This window comes from Mytilus trossulus, chromosome 2 (assembly GCF_036588685.1).
Source record: "Mytilus trossulus isolate FHL-02 chromosome 2, PNRI_Mtr1.1.1.hap1, whole genome shotgun sequence".
NCBI classification, from domain to species: Eukaryota; Metazoa; Mollusca; class Bivalvia; order Mytilida; family Mytilidae; genus Mytilus; species Mytilus trossulus.
In genome coordinates this window covers 19,370,681-19,387,392 of record NC_086374.1, presented here as the reverse complement: position 1 = coordinate 19,387,392, position 16,712 = coordinate 19,370,681, and the positions used below count along the sequence as shown (strand labels likewise).

At 30.7% G+C, this 16,712-nt stretch overlaps 1 protein-coding gene across 1 annotated transcript in view; it reads right to left on the bottom strand.

The window, feature by feature from the left end:
- Nucleotides 1-15,906, bottom strand: part of LOC134706689 (5-hydroxytryptamine receptor-like) — a 57,723-nt gene extending 41,817 nt beyond the window's left edge. Inside the window, exon 1 of the mRNA XM_063565856.1 lies at nucleotides 15,804-15,906. The gene's annotated coding sequence lies outside the window, so the exon portion shown is untranslated. The remainder of the gene's footprint in view (nucleotides 1-15,803) is intronic.
- Between the last annotated feature and the right edge of the window lie 806 nt (nucleotides 15,907-16,712).

Sequence of the window (16,712 nt, the reverse complement as noted above, 5' to 3'; positions counted from 1 at the left end):
TACTTTTTGATAACTGAGTTGGCACAACAAATGGGCTCTGTATTAAATGTTGTATATATATACAATGATAAGTTTCCCAAAGACAGAGGTCAACATTTAACAGGGACTTATGTTTTGTTTCTAAGATAATTATAAACAATACATTGTGCAAACATAATTGGCAACCTTCGATGTTTTATTTATCTCTTCCCTGAGGTATGAATTGATAAATATTATACATAAACCATATGAACAGACCGTTTTCCGTCTCGCCTGTTGAAGAGCACTTATCCTCAAGGTGAAGTAAATCCAATTTAATTATTTTCATTTTCTGGCTTTTAAGGCATTGTAGGAGTTTCATAAAGTAATGTCATATATTACCAAATATGTCGTAACTTATTTAGTCAATATGGTTATTTGCAATGTGTTTGCTATAAAAGTATATTATATATGGAATACGATTTCGTCACTCAGACAGTTGAGAGGAATTAGATATTGGCGAGTGTGATTAGGCTGAACATTTTGAAAATAAACATGTAATAAGTCTGTCGAATTGCTTTCAGGAAATCTATAATATAAATCATTCAGAAATAAGAGTTCCCAAAACTTAATTTTCTTGCAATAATTTCTTTATCACTATGTAGTTTTGGGGGGAGCTATTACAATTTCTTATGTTATTATTCGGTAGTATCAAAGAGGCTTTTTGCAACATGTAAAAGTCCCCTACATACTGGTTGCTTAACGTAGCGACTGCATATAATAAAACAAAAATCACTGGAAAACTTTAATTACTCCCTTGTATTTAGGTTGTTTTTTTCTTCTGTATATGACGTATTATTTGCTAGCTTCTGGTTTAGTTTCAAAAGGTATGTAAATTATAATCCTAATAATCAATTTCATCTTTAAGGGACATACAAACCGCATTCTGGTTTTTGTTAATTAAGTTCTTGACCAATCTCATATTATACATTTCTATATATAAGAATTGTAAACGAGACTATAAGAACTTGAAATGGACTAAATGATTTGTCCTTAGAATCGACGTTTTCTCAGCTGTTAATTTCAAGTAAACTAAGTAACAAAATAATGCTAACAGAGATAACAAAATGGATTTTTTTTTAAACTAGAAGTTAAAATACTTTTACTCAATAAGAAGAAAGAATGAATTATAAATAATAGTTTTTGAAATAAGTTTCGTATTTGTCGCAAATGAACGTTAGTCTGGTTAACATATGCAATTGGTAGGATTGTTTCTTGCAAATACATTCATCATAGATACCAGAATTGACATTTTGTGTTTGCGTCAAACGCGCGTTTCGTCTCCAAAAGACTCATTTGTGACGCTCAAATAAAAAGAAGTTAAAAATCCAAATAAGGTACGAGAGGGGCGAAAGATACAAACTAGACAGTCAGGCTCTTAGATAGAAAATAAACTGACAACAACAGGGCTGAAAAGGAAAAAGACAAACAGACAAACAAGAGCACACAAGAAACAACATAGAACATATGAAGTTGATGAGCATTGAAGACTAAATATTCCTAAACGTTTTGCTAATAGGGTTATGTGTTTCCAAGGAAGAAAAGCCTTAGTATGTCAAAAATTTAAAGTTTTTTTAACAGTTAATTTATTTTTTGACCACATCAATGATAACTCATGTAAACACAGAAGTGCTAACTACTGTGCTTGTGATACCCTCGCGGAGTAACAACTCTATCAGCAGTAGCATCGACCCAGTGGTTGTAAATAAACTCATAATAGATCCCAGGATTGAAGAACTGGTATATCAAGCTTTTTATTTTATATCTTCCTGATATCAGTTTTCAATTTCAATTGGAAGAATTTTGTTTATGTGAACATATTTGAAAAGAACATACCTAAACGATATCAAAGAGTAGTGTTGGTATTATAATGAAAGTGAAACAAACAATAACATTTTACTTGACACAAAAACAAAGTCAGAGTAGTCGTTATTCTATCATTTTTTTTTGTTAGTACATTAACATGTACATGTATACATTCATTATTGAAATTGGCCTCCTAAGAATTTTCTTTTGATATGTCCGTTTAATCTTATCACAACTTGTATGAAATCTGGGCAATTTTAAGACTGTTATTCAGCGTGGGTGCATGTCTTTCTATTCTATCATTTTCAGTGTTGCTTCATTCAAGTTTCTATTGAATGTACTTCGATCAAAACGCTCCTTTGGATATGTTTTCATATAATAACATTAGTTCATATACAATACTCTTAACTATTATCTTGACTCCAGGTTTATATATAAATTTAATTTACATTCACAATAAGTATGATGATTGAAGATTTAAAGAAATGTATTTAAGACATATATCGATTTAGTCCACTCCTGTTCAAAAATTTAGATTTAATTTTTAACTATTATATGTTCGCATCTAGTGAAATTATTATGGAATGTTTCCGTACATGACTAGAAATACTCTTTGTAATCATCTGTAACTACATTTTGTCATCAAGTGTTTCATTTTATTTCATTAAAATAAATGCAATTTTCCAAGAAATGTAAAGTTGGACTTAAAGTACATTATAAAATAAGTCTAAGAATGTCGTTTCTGCCATTACAAATTTATCGTTTTCTACTTCAAATTACAAATCATTTATGATAAGTCATAACAGTTTTGTTTTCAGGTTGATTACAAGAAATCATCAAAAATATTTACACTGATTATTTGTTGTATTCAAGTAATTTACAAATATTAACAAAAACACAGTCTGTTTTGTTATTATTCCTTTGTATCTTTTTTCACAATAAAAATATATTTACATGTGGGTGGTTTAGCTAGCTATAAAACCAGGTTTAATCCATCATTTTCTACATATTAAATTGCCTGTAACATTGAAGTATCATCATCTTACGTCCATGTCTGTACCAAGTCAGGAATATAGCAGCTGTTATCCTTTCGTTTGATGTTTGAGCTTTTGATATTGTCATTTGATTAGGGATTTCCGTTTCGATTTTCCTCGGAGTTAAGTATTTTTGTGATTCTTCTTTTTCTTAATAAACAATAAAGGCTCGTTTTCAAACTTACTCTTTTGAGAATATGATTGACGACAATATATCATTCAATATTTAGAACATTTTCTTTAGTTGCGGTTGGAATATCAACAACCAACACGTTTTTAATTTAGTCCTGGTATCTATGATGAGTTTATATTCAGTATCAAAACATTAAAATGACAAAATCGATTACGAAGTTTATATGAAGTGAAATAGAAAAACTCAAAACTAATCTGAATACGACTTTTTATTCGTGGGTAGATACGTGTACCCTATATACTCTTGAAATCATTGTAACATATTTTGAATAGGTAAATCGCAATATTTTTAAATGATACCATTGGTTACTACATTAGATTGTGATAACATCGAAAATAAAAGGTAAACCAGCAGTGCAGTGGCTTATTAAGAATTCCAGACTCCAGACATGTGTCGATGTATTTCTAAATCATTATTCGGAGCGTTTGAAATCATCTAATACAGGATATTATATTGTGCTGTATAAACTTTCACAGATAAGACAGAAAGCTGCTAAAATATTTGGACTACCTCTTTCATAATGTATATGGATCTTGTATGTAATTGTAAAATATTCCAAGATACATTTACACATTCACATTCTATACCATACGTTATGAACAAACTTAATTGCTTTTTATTATTAAGCCGTCTACAACGACGATAGTTCTATTTGTAAACAGCAACTCATACAGAAGGAGATGATAATATTTTAATCCTATAAGATGTACTCCAGTTGGAAATATATCGGACATGACCAGGTTGACTAGCACCCGTATTCAATTTTCAGCTTTAAAGAACCGTCTTAAAAGATTAAATCACTCAGGCAGGCAAATTGACCTTAGATTGATTTGGTTATGTTTAATGTAAATTTCGGTTATATAGCCATTGTCTTGTCTTGTCTTGTAGTATATCCGTCCTATATAGGACCACCTCCAGTAAACGGAGTAGAGTATAAAATTCACAATTGTTCTATCTAGAATGTTTTAACTGATTTGGTTCTGATAGATCCTCGGTTTTCAAATAGTTGTTCCTGATGAAGGTGTCACTCTTGTACCTTTCTTCTCTCTTTTGTAAAGGAAACGATAAGTACATTAAAGAAAATAATAACCTGATTTAAAATCAATTTTTCGTTTATATTTTCCTTCTTACTGCTTTGATTAAACGTAATGAGAAATGGTTACGATATCTTTGACGTCCAGTCGTTTCTTAACGTAAGCACGCTATATCCTATTTAGTAACATGCTGCAAGATTAAAATCAGAGTGCTGAAAGTATCTTGAAAGTTATACTAGACATGTACAGATTGATTAAATATAATTGGAATTTCAACAAAAGACATGCCGACTCGGTTATTTTTGGCTGATTCATGTCAAGACGTAATTATTTCATAATGTTATAAAATAATGATTTCCTAGTCATTGCAATTATTTTTTATACTTTTTTTTCAATGAATTTGTGCAAATATGAGAAGACAAATATATAAGGGGGGTATATTTATCAGAATTTTGACATTTGTAGACGATGTTCTAACAACTGTGTATGATCATTCAAAAATTAATCACCATTGATGATGTATTGACTATTGTAGCTAATCAGGACCGTGATAGTCATGCCAAATTACCAAACAAATTAGACTTAGATAGATCTCTTTAGACATTATTAAAAACCTTGTTTTAAAAATTCCAATAGGGAACATATATTTCATTATTCTCTTAATGTCTGCCATTTACAATAACGAAATTCCTTTTTTGATAAAGTGTCGTTTATAACGAAGAACGTGTTAAAAAAATGAAATAAAAAGGAAAATAAAAATACAGAAATTGAAAAAAGGCCAATGGCTGAAACTCAGTCTCAAATGTATTTTATTGTAATGCACTGTAGATCTACGAACGTATATATATAGAGTATATTATAGACATCAATTTTGTTTTTGTAAAACGATTAATGCTAGTAATATTAAGACGTCATTGTGGTTTTACTTAACAGATGTAAAATTTATCACTTGAGACCAAGATTATAGTAAAATAAGTTCATAGCGTTCCACAAGGGATTTTACAACCCGTTCATTGCTATTACAATACTCACAAAAAAGGAAATGATGTTGTCGAAAAAACATTAGCATTGTGTGGTGAATAAGATGGGAAAACTTTTTATCTCATTTTAATAAATTAATGCCTAAATGACAAATCACATTGGGAATATTTTCCCTATTATCTTGTCGGGGATTGTTCAAGAAAATGAAGATATAAGAATTTTACCCTCTAATAAGGATCAGACTGTTTTAAATAGATATTAATTATGTCTGCCATTTACAATAACGAGATTTCTGATTTTAATATAATGTCGTAAATATAGAAGAACGTGTTTAAATGACAAAAAATGTATATGTCGCAGTTCAAATTTATTAGCGATATTGTTTGCGCTTTAAGATATTTATGGATTATCGTTGATCCGGCTCAAGCGAGAAAGGCAATCGAGTTTAGATGACCAATGGTAATCTGTGTATCGCAATTTTACCTATGACGACGTTTCAATTTCATTAGCAACGCCACGTGCCTCCTTAGTTTCTAACGATAATTTTCCATCTCAAGCGAGTAGCATGATATGAAAAATTATTACCAAAAAAAGATCAAAGGAAAATGCACAAACTAGCGATAATAAGAAATAAGTATAATCTTCTGACCTATCGTTTCCCGATTGTGAAATGTTGATAGTTTGGATTCGAATGAAGGAAAGGAGACATTAACTTATTAACGCATCGGTTTCGCTCAATTTATAGACCATTCTGTTCCCTTAGCTTATGTGTGTAATTCGTTTTTACGGGATTTGATATCAGTTTACTACTGGAGCTTTTAAATAATCGGAAGTCAAAATATTACTTTTTTTTAAAACAGAAATATTTATCATGAAGTATTTGTATTTTCCCAAATCTGAAAATCTAGCTGATCGAAACGAATGAACTTTAACCGTCGTTTTCTGTAATCTCTAACAATCGAAATTTGCGTTTTAATAAGGATAATACCTGAATTAATAACCCATATGTCCTGAATGTCAAATTAATCATATGGTAGTAGCCACAGATTGACTTAAAGTCATGAACGTACCGAGGATAAACAAAGCTGTAATCACATATAAAATTGAATAACTCTACTTGAGAGAGCTACATACGTCACTGACGAAGCAAAAAAGAAGCTGTCGTACCACAATATAAACAAACAACAAAATGTTTTTCAAACGATAATCATAGATATCAAAGTCAATTCGGGCCTTAGAAGCTGAAATAACAATTGATTCATATCATTAATAACAATATTGCAGTAAAATATGAGATGTCGCAATCCTCTATACATGTAATGTCATATTCTTAGATTTAGAAAAGTAACTCGGCTTCAAATCCCCAAATGACCATATGTCATGCGCAGCTGAGTATAACCTACAGGACAATTAAGTAGAAACAAAACCAATTGTTCTTCCGTCTTCTATTCGCTATAGGAATTAGTCCTGACTATTGTATTTCACAATTGAAACTTGTTTTATGGTAGAGGTCTTAGCTTCCAAGAACAAATAAGACAAATTCCATTAAATGCAAAAATTACAAACTCATAAATACTAATGAATGTTATGTAATGCATGTTACATGGTATCATCTATGTGATCTGTAACACACTGACTTCTATTGATTTGATATTCAAACTAGTAACTAAATAAAACCACTTTTTTGGAGGCTTCAAGACATGGTGTCTTCTACTGGTTTCATAAATCGATTAAAATTTGCATTTATAAATTAAATTGGTGAGACATCATGATACTAATTTGTGTTTCTGTGTCTTATATTTTTGGTGCTGCGGGAATAAATCTAATCAAGTTTTTAGTTTAAAGAGGATATTTGACATCTGATTTAAAGTTTGTGTCTGTTTGCAAGATCAAATTTGTTATTTTTCGGATTCCACGTTATGTGTACCGGTCTTTAATCAGGGCAGGTTTCCATAAAAGATACCATGAAAGATACCAGAGGGACAGTCAAACTCATAGATCCAAAATAAACTGACAACACCATGGATAAAAATGGATTTTTTTGTTATCTCCGTCTGATGATAGTCGAAATTTTATATGTCAAATCATAGTAAAAACTTAATGTTTACCTTACTTGGAAACAGAACCTGCTAAAATTCATACAATATCTGCATAAAAAGTAAAAATGGCAACAACGATCAATTGTTTATCTTCATTGTACTGTCTTATGTTTCCTCATAGCCGCGATTGTCTCATGGTTGCGTACTCGTCTTGAACGAAAGAGGTCGTAGGATAAAATATCATTCTAATTGATCCAAAGACTTGGTAAGAAATTGATGATTCTCCTTTAATCACATGTCAATTAGGGGTAACAGTTTAGAAGTATCAAGCTGGAGTCAAAGCAATGTGTCCTGTGGACTGGTCCTATGTGAACTAGTACTATAAAAACCCGGATTAACGCGTCGATCTTATACAACAATGTTAATTTTCTTATTATATTACCACATTGAATGTGCTAGACGTTAAAAAGCCATCCATCAACATCACCATCACAGTTGATTGATTGTTTTGAAAAAAGGTTAAGTTACAAGACAGAATTAAAAAAAAAATACCGTTTGCCACCCAATGATATATACTTTCAATTGGCACAGTACAAGAAACAATTTCAGATTCACAGTCTACATGCATTATAATATGAAAACTTATCATCATAATAAAAGTAAAGAAGATGCTAATAGAAAATGAATCAAGGTAATAGTTTAACAGTGCCTCCGTTTAATGTTTTGTAGTCGGATTTTGTTTCACATTCTATGAAAGTCAAAAAGGGATGGATATATATGAAACAACATTACACATGTATATTGAGACCTAATAGATTCTATTTAGAAAGCAAATATACCCAGTATTTACTAAATGTTGTGAAAGATCAAAGATTCATGTATTATACCATGTAAATGATTTTAAACATTTTTCCATCTTAAAATATACACAAACAAAATTATTCATCCTTTATTGTTATAATTGTTTAGTGTTAACTATGAGCTAATAGTAGGGGTGGCATTATATTTTGTTTTCTGGAATATGTATTATTGCATCTGAAATTAGCAGTATCTCAATGTGTATTGTATTTAACTACAGAAATAAACACGAGAATCAATTAAAGCAGTCAAACATAATGTTAAACGTTTCACCACGTGTACCTATCATTCCTGACTAATTTTTAAATACGATTAGCAGAACCGAAACGGTTTGGAAAACGTGTCAGTGAACAAAATAACCAAAGGCTGTCTGACACTGTATTTTTCCTCAGAGAATTGTGCTAAAACATTTATTAATGAAAAGAAATTGTACCTTCGTTATCATTGCAAATTAGCTGACCTTAAAAGTCATAAATTGGTAAGTTTGTGGAAGAATGTATATTTTTTTTAATATTACCATATTGAATTACTGTACAATAAATCTTTAATATCAACAGATTGGGGTTTTTTCTACTTATTTGTCGCTTTAGACAATTGTTAATATTTCCATTTGTCGTAGCGGAGATTCATTATACATAAAATAATCAATCCACAATTGAGACATAAAAAAAACAAAAGACTTTTGAACTTTGATAAAAGTCATATTTTTCTCTGATGTTTAATATATTTGTTTTAACAATTAGAAATTGCACAAAGTCGAAGTGAAATCCTGCGATGAAAGTTATTTTCTTTATAGATTATTTTCTGTTATAATTAGTTTTAGCTAGTACCGATTTGACATTTAAAATATATGTTATTAGTTTCTTTACCTTCTAAGATCAATAGTCATACAAAATCAGGCGGAATGAGATTTTCTTTGTAATTTTCCTGATCACAATGCAGTTTTCATTTGGATCTAATATTAGCATTGTAAGAACAGAAAAGAAATTTGCATGATATATACAATCGATGTTGTTTATTCTAGCGTATGCCTTACAGTAAAAGTCAATTGGCTAATTGTAGAACAAAATGTATCACAGTATTAAAGATGACCAAAGAACAAATGAAAGCCAACACATATATGGGTAACTATACATAAAAGGAGATGAGGGAGGGGTGGACGACAGTAATATTGCAAACCAGTTACAAAATTAACCCAAAAACATCTAAATTGAAGAAAAAAAATGTATATTATACAACAAATAGAAAACGGAACTAAATAGATATATGATTAAATGCTTTTAAAATAACTGATACATTGCACGAGGATTAACATCTGTTAAAATTAAAACTGCATCCTTTGCAATAAGAACTGCCATTATGCTATATGTTTCGTAATTTATCCCAAGTTGACAGAATGGATTGCAATAGCCTGTCTTTGGTTGTATCTGTCGTGTTACAGGTGTATCAATTATTCTCAAATATAAGATGTGTTTAAATCGAAAATTCGCCATAAAATGGTAAAGGGGAATACATCTTTCTTCAGTTGAGCCATGATTCTAAAAGCTTTTTATTGGGACAGGAAAGTTATTAAACCACAAGATGTCTTCATCAGCTACAAAAGGTGAATGATTCTAGTCATGGTATACAGGTATTAATGCCTAACAATCCAATCACAGTGTCTGCTAAAAGAAATACAGAAGACTTCAAACTATTCCCAATAGTCCAATATTAACTTTTAGACGTTAGAGAGTTCATAGTATTTGGAAATCTAGATCTTATTTAAGGAGAACAATGCAGATGTATGTAAACATTAGATATCAAAAGAAACAATGATAATGTAAGCGTCAATGTTACAGCAACCTACTAACATAGATCTACAAATCTTGATATACATTAAACAATGGAAAACGTCAACAAAGAACAACCTACGTACCATGTAACGAAACCAAATTATCAATAGACCAAAACAGGAAAATATGTCGAACTCTTTGACTTTTTATGTAGTCATAATAGGGCTGTCTTATCAACTTCTTCTTAATTGTAACCCTCTCCTTCTTAAAGAACACAGTAAAAAATGCTAAATATCTACTAAAAAAAAATAACAAAACACCTAATATCATTTATATTTTAATAAGATTATAATATGTAGAAGTTATACCGTAACAGCATCAAAGAATGTTGATCTCATAACAAACTTCGATAAGATTATCGTTTGATCATGAAAAAAACGTTACAATTGATATCGGCCGTTCTGTGTTTTTAAAAATACCATCAGCAGAGTTTAGTGAAATCCCAATAGTTGCAGTGAGAAGCAAAAATATAAGTAAACAAAAACACGAATAACACTATCTTAAATGTTAATTAGCGATTCAATACTTATCCAAAAAATACAAGCGTTGCAGATAGAACGACTGATATAGTACAGTAACATTTTTGTCAATGTTTCTTGAGTTAAATTGTATTGTTTAGTTTGCCTCAATAGTCACGTAGTAACCGAACGCTACAGGTCATCTACAGCAGGAAGGGAGACAAACATCTACTATTAATGATTCTCAATCAACCAACGATTATTTACATTATTAAATCTTATCATTATTTATACAGTTTCATATGTAGGATGATACCGTGTTTATTTATGTGGAAAATTAACCATACAGATAGCACTAGATAACACAATATTCCATTAGTTTTAGTAATTACGTTTATCTTTTGTTTATTTGATTATAAGACGTGTTTCAACCTACATATTATCAACCACGTTCAATTTTCAAATTTTCTTTTGCACATAGATTTTACTTGTGGTTGGAAAGATAGTTGGGTTTTTTAAAGTAAATTTCACTTTTGTTGACAAAACCGAACAAAATGACTAGCAGAACCTGTTTTTAAACTTCTCATTTACTCTCGAAAATAATGGAATGGTTTTGGGTTTTTTCATTGCTTTTATTGTATTGTGTTTTTAATTTGTTGTTTTATTATCGTAGTTGTATCTGGATTTTGATTGTAAAAATAAAAGCTTAAATATTCGAAAAAAAACTTTATCCCAATGTATTGATTTGAAACACTTTTTTTAAATATTCTTCAACATCGTTATAGATTCAGCCTACCAAAGGGTGGGTCTTGTGAAAACAAAACGAAAGTCACGACAGAGACATGTATACTAAATATATATATGTCTCTGGTCACGAGTACCAAATTATTAGCGTGGTATATTAAATGATTAATTTTAGACACACTTATATTTTTATATCTTTTATTATAATTCAAAATATGATTATCAGTCACGTGTTTACTTTCATGATAAATTGCAGCTTTATCTGCATAAATGCAACTAAGCTTTAAGTATTAAGGATGCTGTGTAATTAAATTACAAGTTAAATAAATACAAAGATCGAACATTGTCAATTCCACTCTGTCGTAAGAAGTTCAAATACAAGCTGTTAAATGTGTTCTCCAGGGTTCGCTTTAATGTGATTTTCATGTAACGTTGTGCATTTGCAGATAACAACACATATTGCCACAGTCGGATATTTCTGATATCGCATGGTCGCATTCTGCCTTAGAATCAAATCCCAATGATTAGTTGCATTGTCACTCTTTGATGTAATTTTTAATGGAATATTATCGCTAGAGTCATCATTCTAGTGTTTTCAAATCCATGTGAAATTGAATTGACAGAAAACCCTACTGACATGACAAAAACATTGCATACACGAAATATCATGATGGCTAATGTTTTGATACGATTGATCACTGGTTGATTTGTATAGTTTTTAAATAAAATATCCTTCACAGCGGTATTACCTAGTACATGATTGTATTGCATAAGATAAAAGGACAGCAGAATAGCTTTTAACGTTCGAGGAGTACTTTTGCATAACATTTAGAGTTAGTTAAAGCATAGTTATGTATAGTGGATTAGGACACAAGTTATTACAACTAATACTAATCACTTTCACTTTGCTGGTGCGTTTGCTGCCTTGTCACGACATTAGCCTGTTCTTTTTCGAAATCTATAAGGGTGTCTTTTACGTGCAAGAGATATTTCTATCTCATATGATGAGTCCGCCATTTATCGTCCCTTTTCGACGGACTATCATCGTTTCTCAAGACCATACTCGCAAATGGTGCCAAGGGAGAGCCGAAAATTCAGTCCCTGAAATGCTCTCCGCGGAACGGGAATCGAACCAGGAACCTTAATGTTTGTACCTATAATCCGACGTGCTAACCACTACAACACGGCTTTCCATAAGTAACTGATTAAGAAATAATTCTTTCATGCCATGTTCTATGCTCATTTTAACATGGGTAGGCATTATATTTGTTAATATCTTAATACCGAGCGTTAGCGAGGTATTAAATGTTTACAAATATAATGCCTATCCATGTTAAAATGAGCATAGAGCATGGCATGATAGAATTATTTCGATTCTACTAGGAATATTTTGAAGTTTTGTTCTTCGAAGCGGACCTATAGTGACGCTCGAAATGTCGCCATTTTGATTTGATGAACAAAAAAGTTATAGAAAAATCAACAGTTTATCAATAAAAAAAAAGAACAAAATCATTTAAACTTACTTTTAGAATGTTTTTATTTAATTTCCTAGCGAGCAACACCAACAAAAATGTCCATTTTGATCTCTGGCGTTGTTCAAAATTCATCTGACGTTGCAATTTCAATTGTGACGTCAATCACGTGCAGCCCATGTTCTATTCAAATTAGAACATGGCTTTGTACCCAAAGCTAAAGAAGAACGTCATAAGAATTCTTTTTACTTATCTTTAGCATGCGCATCTCACTTGAAAGATCGTTAGAAATTATCACCAAAAAAAATGTAGAATAGTTATGAACTTAATTCATTTATAGTTATATTATACGAGTCGATTTTAACCAACATCAATTAGATTACCAACAACTGATTAAAAATTAATTGCACTTGACGAAAAACTTTTTTTTAATTAGTTGACACTATAAATATTAAAAAGAAACATAATAAAAAAGGTGTGCTCGCGATTTCGCATGTGTCACTTAGCAAATATTTACTTTTGACTCTACTATACCCCATTAACTCATTTAAAAAAAGAAATGTAAACATCTCTTATATTCTTTAAGCTAATTGCTCGTTAAGCTTAATTGCTCTTCAAGCTGAATTGCTTTTTAAGCTGAATTGTTCAAAAATGTGTTACATAAAATAAAAAATATTCTTCTCAATTGTTCACCCTTATATCAAAGATTATTAACTACTAGTTCTGGCAAATCTGAAAAGCCACCGTTACATGTACATGTATACATGCTCAAAATATGACATCTATAATGTAATTTAACAAAATTCTTATCTGTTATAACTGTAACAACAATGTCTCAGTTCTTTTGGTTTATGTACAGAAGTTTACAGACAATATAACTCAGTTGGAATAAAGCTAATATAACGTGCAGATAATACCTTAACCTCTTTTCATTTTCACATCATATACCTAATCGTTTGATGTTATATGAGGGAAATTTAGGTTTGTGTCTCTAACTGTGTTTTTTATAACGTATGATCTAAACTCCTTACGGAGGGATTGTGTTTGATCTTCATATGTATGATGAAGACAAAATCTTTCAATCAGTTTAATTGAGGTCTGGAGCTGGCATGTCAGTAACTGCTAGTAGTCCTTTGTTAATCTATGTATTATTATCATTTTGATTATTTTCTTTTGTTACCTATTCTGACATCGTATTCGGACTTCTTTCAAGCTGAGTTTGACTCTGCGTATTGTTGTGTGTTTTTTTTCTTCTACATTGGCTAGAGGTATAGAGGAGGGTTGCGATTTCAAAAAACATGTTTAACCCCGCCGCATTTTTGCGCCTGTTCCAAGTCAGGAGCCTCTGTCCTTTGTTAGTCTTGAATGCTTTTGATTTAGTTTCTTTTGTATAATTCGGAGTTAAGCATGACGTTCATTATCACTGAATTAGTACCAATATGTGTTTAGGGGCCAACTGAAGGGCTCCTCCGGGTGCATTGAAGACTCATTGGTGGCCTTCGGCTGTTGTCTGCTTTATGGTCGGGTTGTTGTCTCTTTGACACATTCCCCATTTTCATTCTAAACTTTCCATATACTTTGGTAAACAGTATTCTATTTTGAAGTCTTTCACTTATTTATAATATAGAACGCGAGATACTTATAAAACATATAACGCTTGTCTCATACACACACGTAGATACTTTATAGCACTACCGTATGGCTTTTAAATATCAGCACAACAATGTTAAATCTGCTTTGCGGAGGCAAACATTTGTTTTTTTCCGACCCCGGGAGTCAATTCCAAAAACTTTGGATATCGAGACAACAATGCCTGCACTGTGTCTAACGATATAATATATATATAGATAGCTAATCAAAGTAGGAATAATAATACTGGTAATTAATGTATATGTTTGTATTAAAATGAATACAGCTACATGTACTATTAGAACAAATTACATTTAAAAACAACTACAACTTTCAATAGTATGAGGTTGTTATCCGGTTAGTTATTTTCAGCTTAAAAGACAATGAAGTTGCGTTTGAAGCATAGTATGTGTTCATTATTACGATGAAAAGAAATTTCAAGTAATTAAGGAACATTAAGAAATTTATATTTATACCTCTAAAGAGTCTTAATGAGTTTGAATTGCACGTAACAGCTTAAGATACCTATCATAAAACCATTGCTGCTGTAGTTATATGTATTCCGGTTTATTACGAATCATTCACATATGTATCTTTGTGTGCATTATGATATATTTAGATAAAATGACAAAGCTAGAATGTTTAATGTTTATAACAGTGAAATATTCAGAGGAAAACGATATAACAATCTTGCACTTTTATTCAGAAGTTTTCGTTTTGTATATATATAAACATGTCGATACATTTTAAAAATTTCGACATGTTTCCAATAGTTCATGTCTTTTTGGTATGCATTACTTATTTTTGTTAATCAATGTACTTTAACTGTCACTACGCTTGAATGATGATTTATTTTTTTAATAATTGATGAGCCATTTTATATTTTAGCTCTGCAGGCCTATGAAAAAATAAAAATATGCCGTTCTGGGTACCAATTGTCAAAATTATTCATAAAAACCAGGTTTATTATATATGTAATCTTTGATATTGTTTTTCTTGTGCTTGTTTCTGTTTGTGTTGGTAGGTTTAGCCCAAATATTTCACGTTTGGAGTACTTTTTTTATTTGTTTTTTACTACTTCTCAATGTATGCACGGTCGGATGCTTCACATAAATATATATATATATATATATATATATATGTGTAGTTTAGTTCATCTCTTCAAGTTCGTACCTTTTTATTCTATTGCTATATAAATGATTAAACTTATATAATTTATAAATAAACGTCTATAGTTAATTAATGCGTTTTTCAAAAATTTAAAACCATTAAAAAATTCTTTTCAACCTCAAGAAGTACAGAAATTAGAAATGAAAAGAGTTTACACGACGGTACCAGCTAACTTCTTTTTAAAAAGGACATATGTTCATAAAAAAATGTGGTATGATTGCCAACGAGACAAATATCCACAAGAACCAAAATGAGACAGACCTTTACAACTATAGGTCACCGTACGGCCTTCAACAATGAGCAAATCCCATACCGTGGCTCTTAGTAAGCTATAAAAGGCCCAAAAATATATATAGCCTTTTCGATGATTTTCACACTATCTTCATTATGTTACTCTAGTATATATTCCATATATGTTTTTGAGCGACTTGTTTCAAAAACTTCAAAAAGTAATCTTTACAAAATCTTATATTAAACACGAACAATTTTAAGATCTATGCAAAATGACCAAAAGTAAAAGTAGACATTGACTTACCTGTTTATTTAAGAGTTTTTTTCAGAATCCTGCAAATCATCACAAAGTATTAAAATGCAGTTTAATTATAAAGAATATGGTCTGCATACGATGTATCTCCCAGGTAGTAATGGATTATCACTACAACGCTAGGCTACTCGGAATACATTTTCTATTCGTTTGCTCGATCAATACAGTCAGTCTATTTGTCGCAGCAATAACATCGTCATTCACTTCTGTTAGGTAACTACACGTGGTTTTGTTTACTTTTAATCTATTGTCACTTTTATAATGTCTATCATTAATAAAACACATGCTTAAGCATGGAACGCATTTGCTCTCCGTTTAATGCAGAAAAACATATTATTTCGATAATGTGAATGCGTCTACATGGAGTTCTGTTTTTTTATAGTTCACATTGAAATAGCACAATCTTCAAACAAGTGTTTTGACCTTCATTGAAAACAATTATACCACAAAATGTATCTATCAATGTGAAATGAACGCATGTTTAAAATTACATTTAGATATTTCATGTTTTACCGCTTTTGATTTTTTTTTTATAAAAATCGACAAATTGGAAGATGAAAATAACCCCTCTCTTTCTGTGTTGCATTGTTATATCACAGCACTTACAGACATGACTACTAAATAAAGAATGGGTTATTTCTTTCGGAAATTTTGGTAAACCTCCAAAAAATAAATCGTTTTGAAATCCTACCAGAAAAGCTGGAGAAATGGAATATACGCCAATTAGACAGCAACACAACGATATAATGGGTAAAAGACATCTAGATCGAAAGGTCAACTAACAATCTTCATTATCAGACAAGTTACTTTCAGTATGTTAAACTTCAAATCGTCCAGAGTCTAGACAAATTGTGAATAAATTAACGATATTAGACCACCATTAACAAGATTCTATATTTG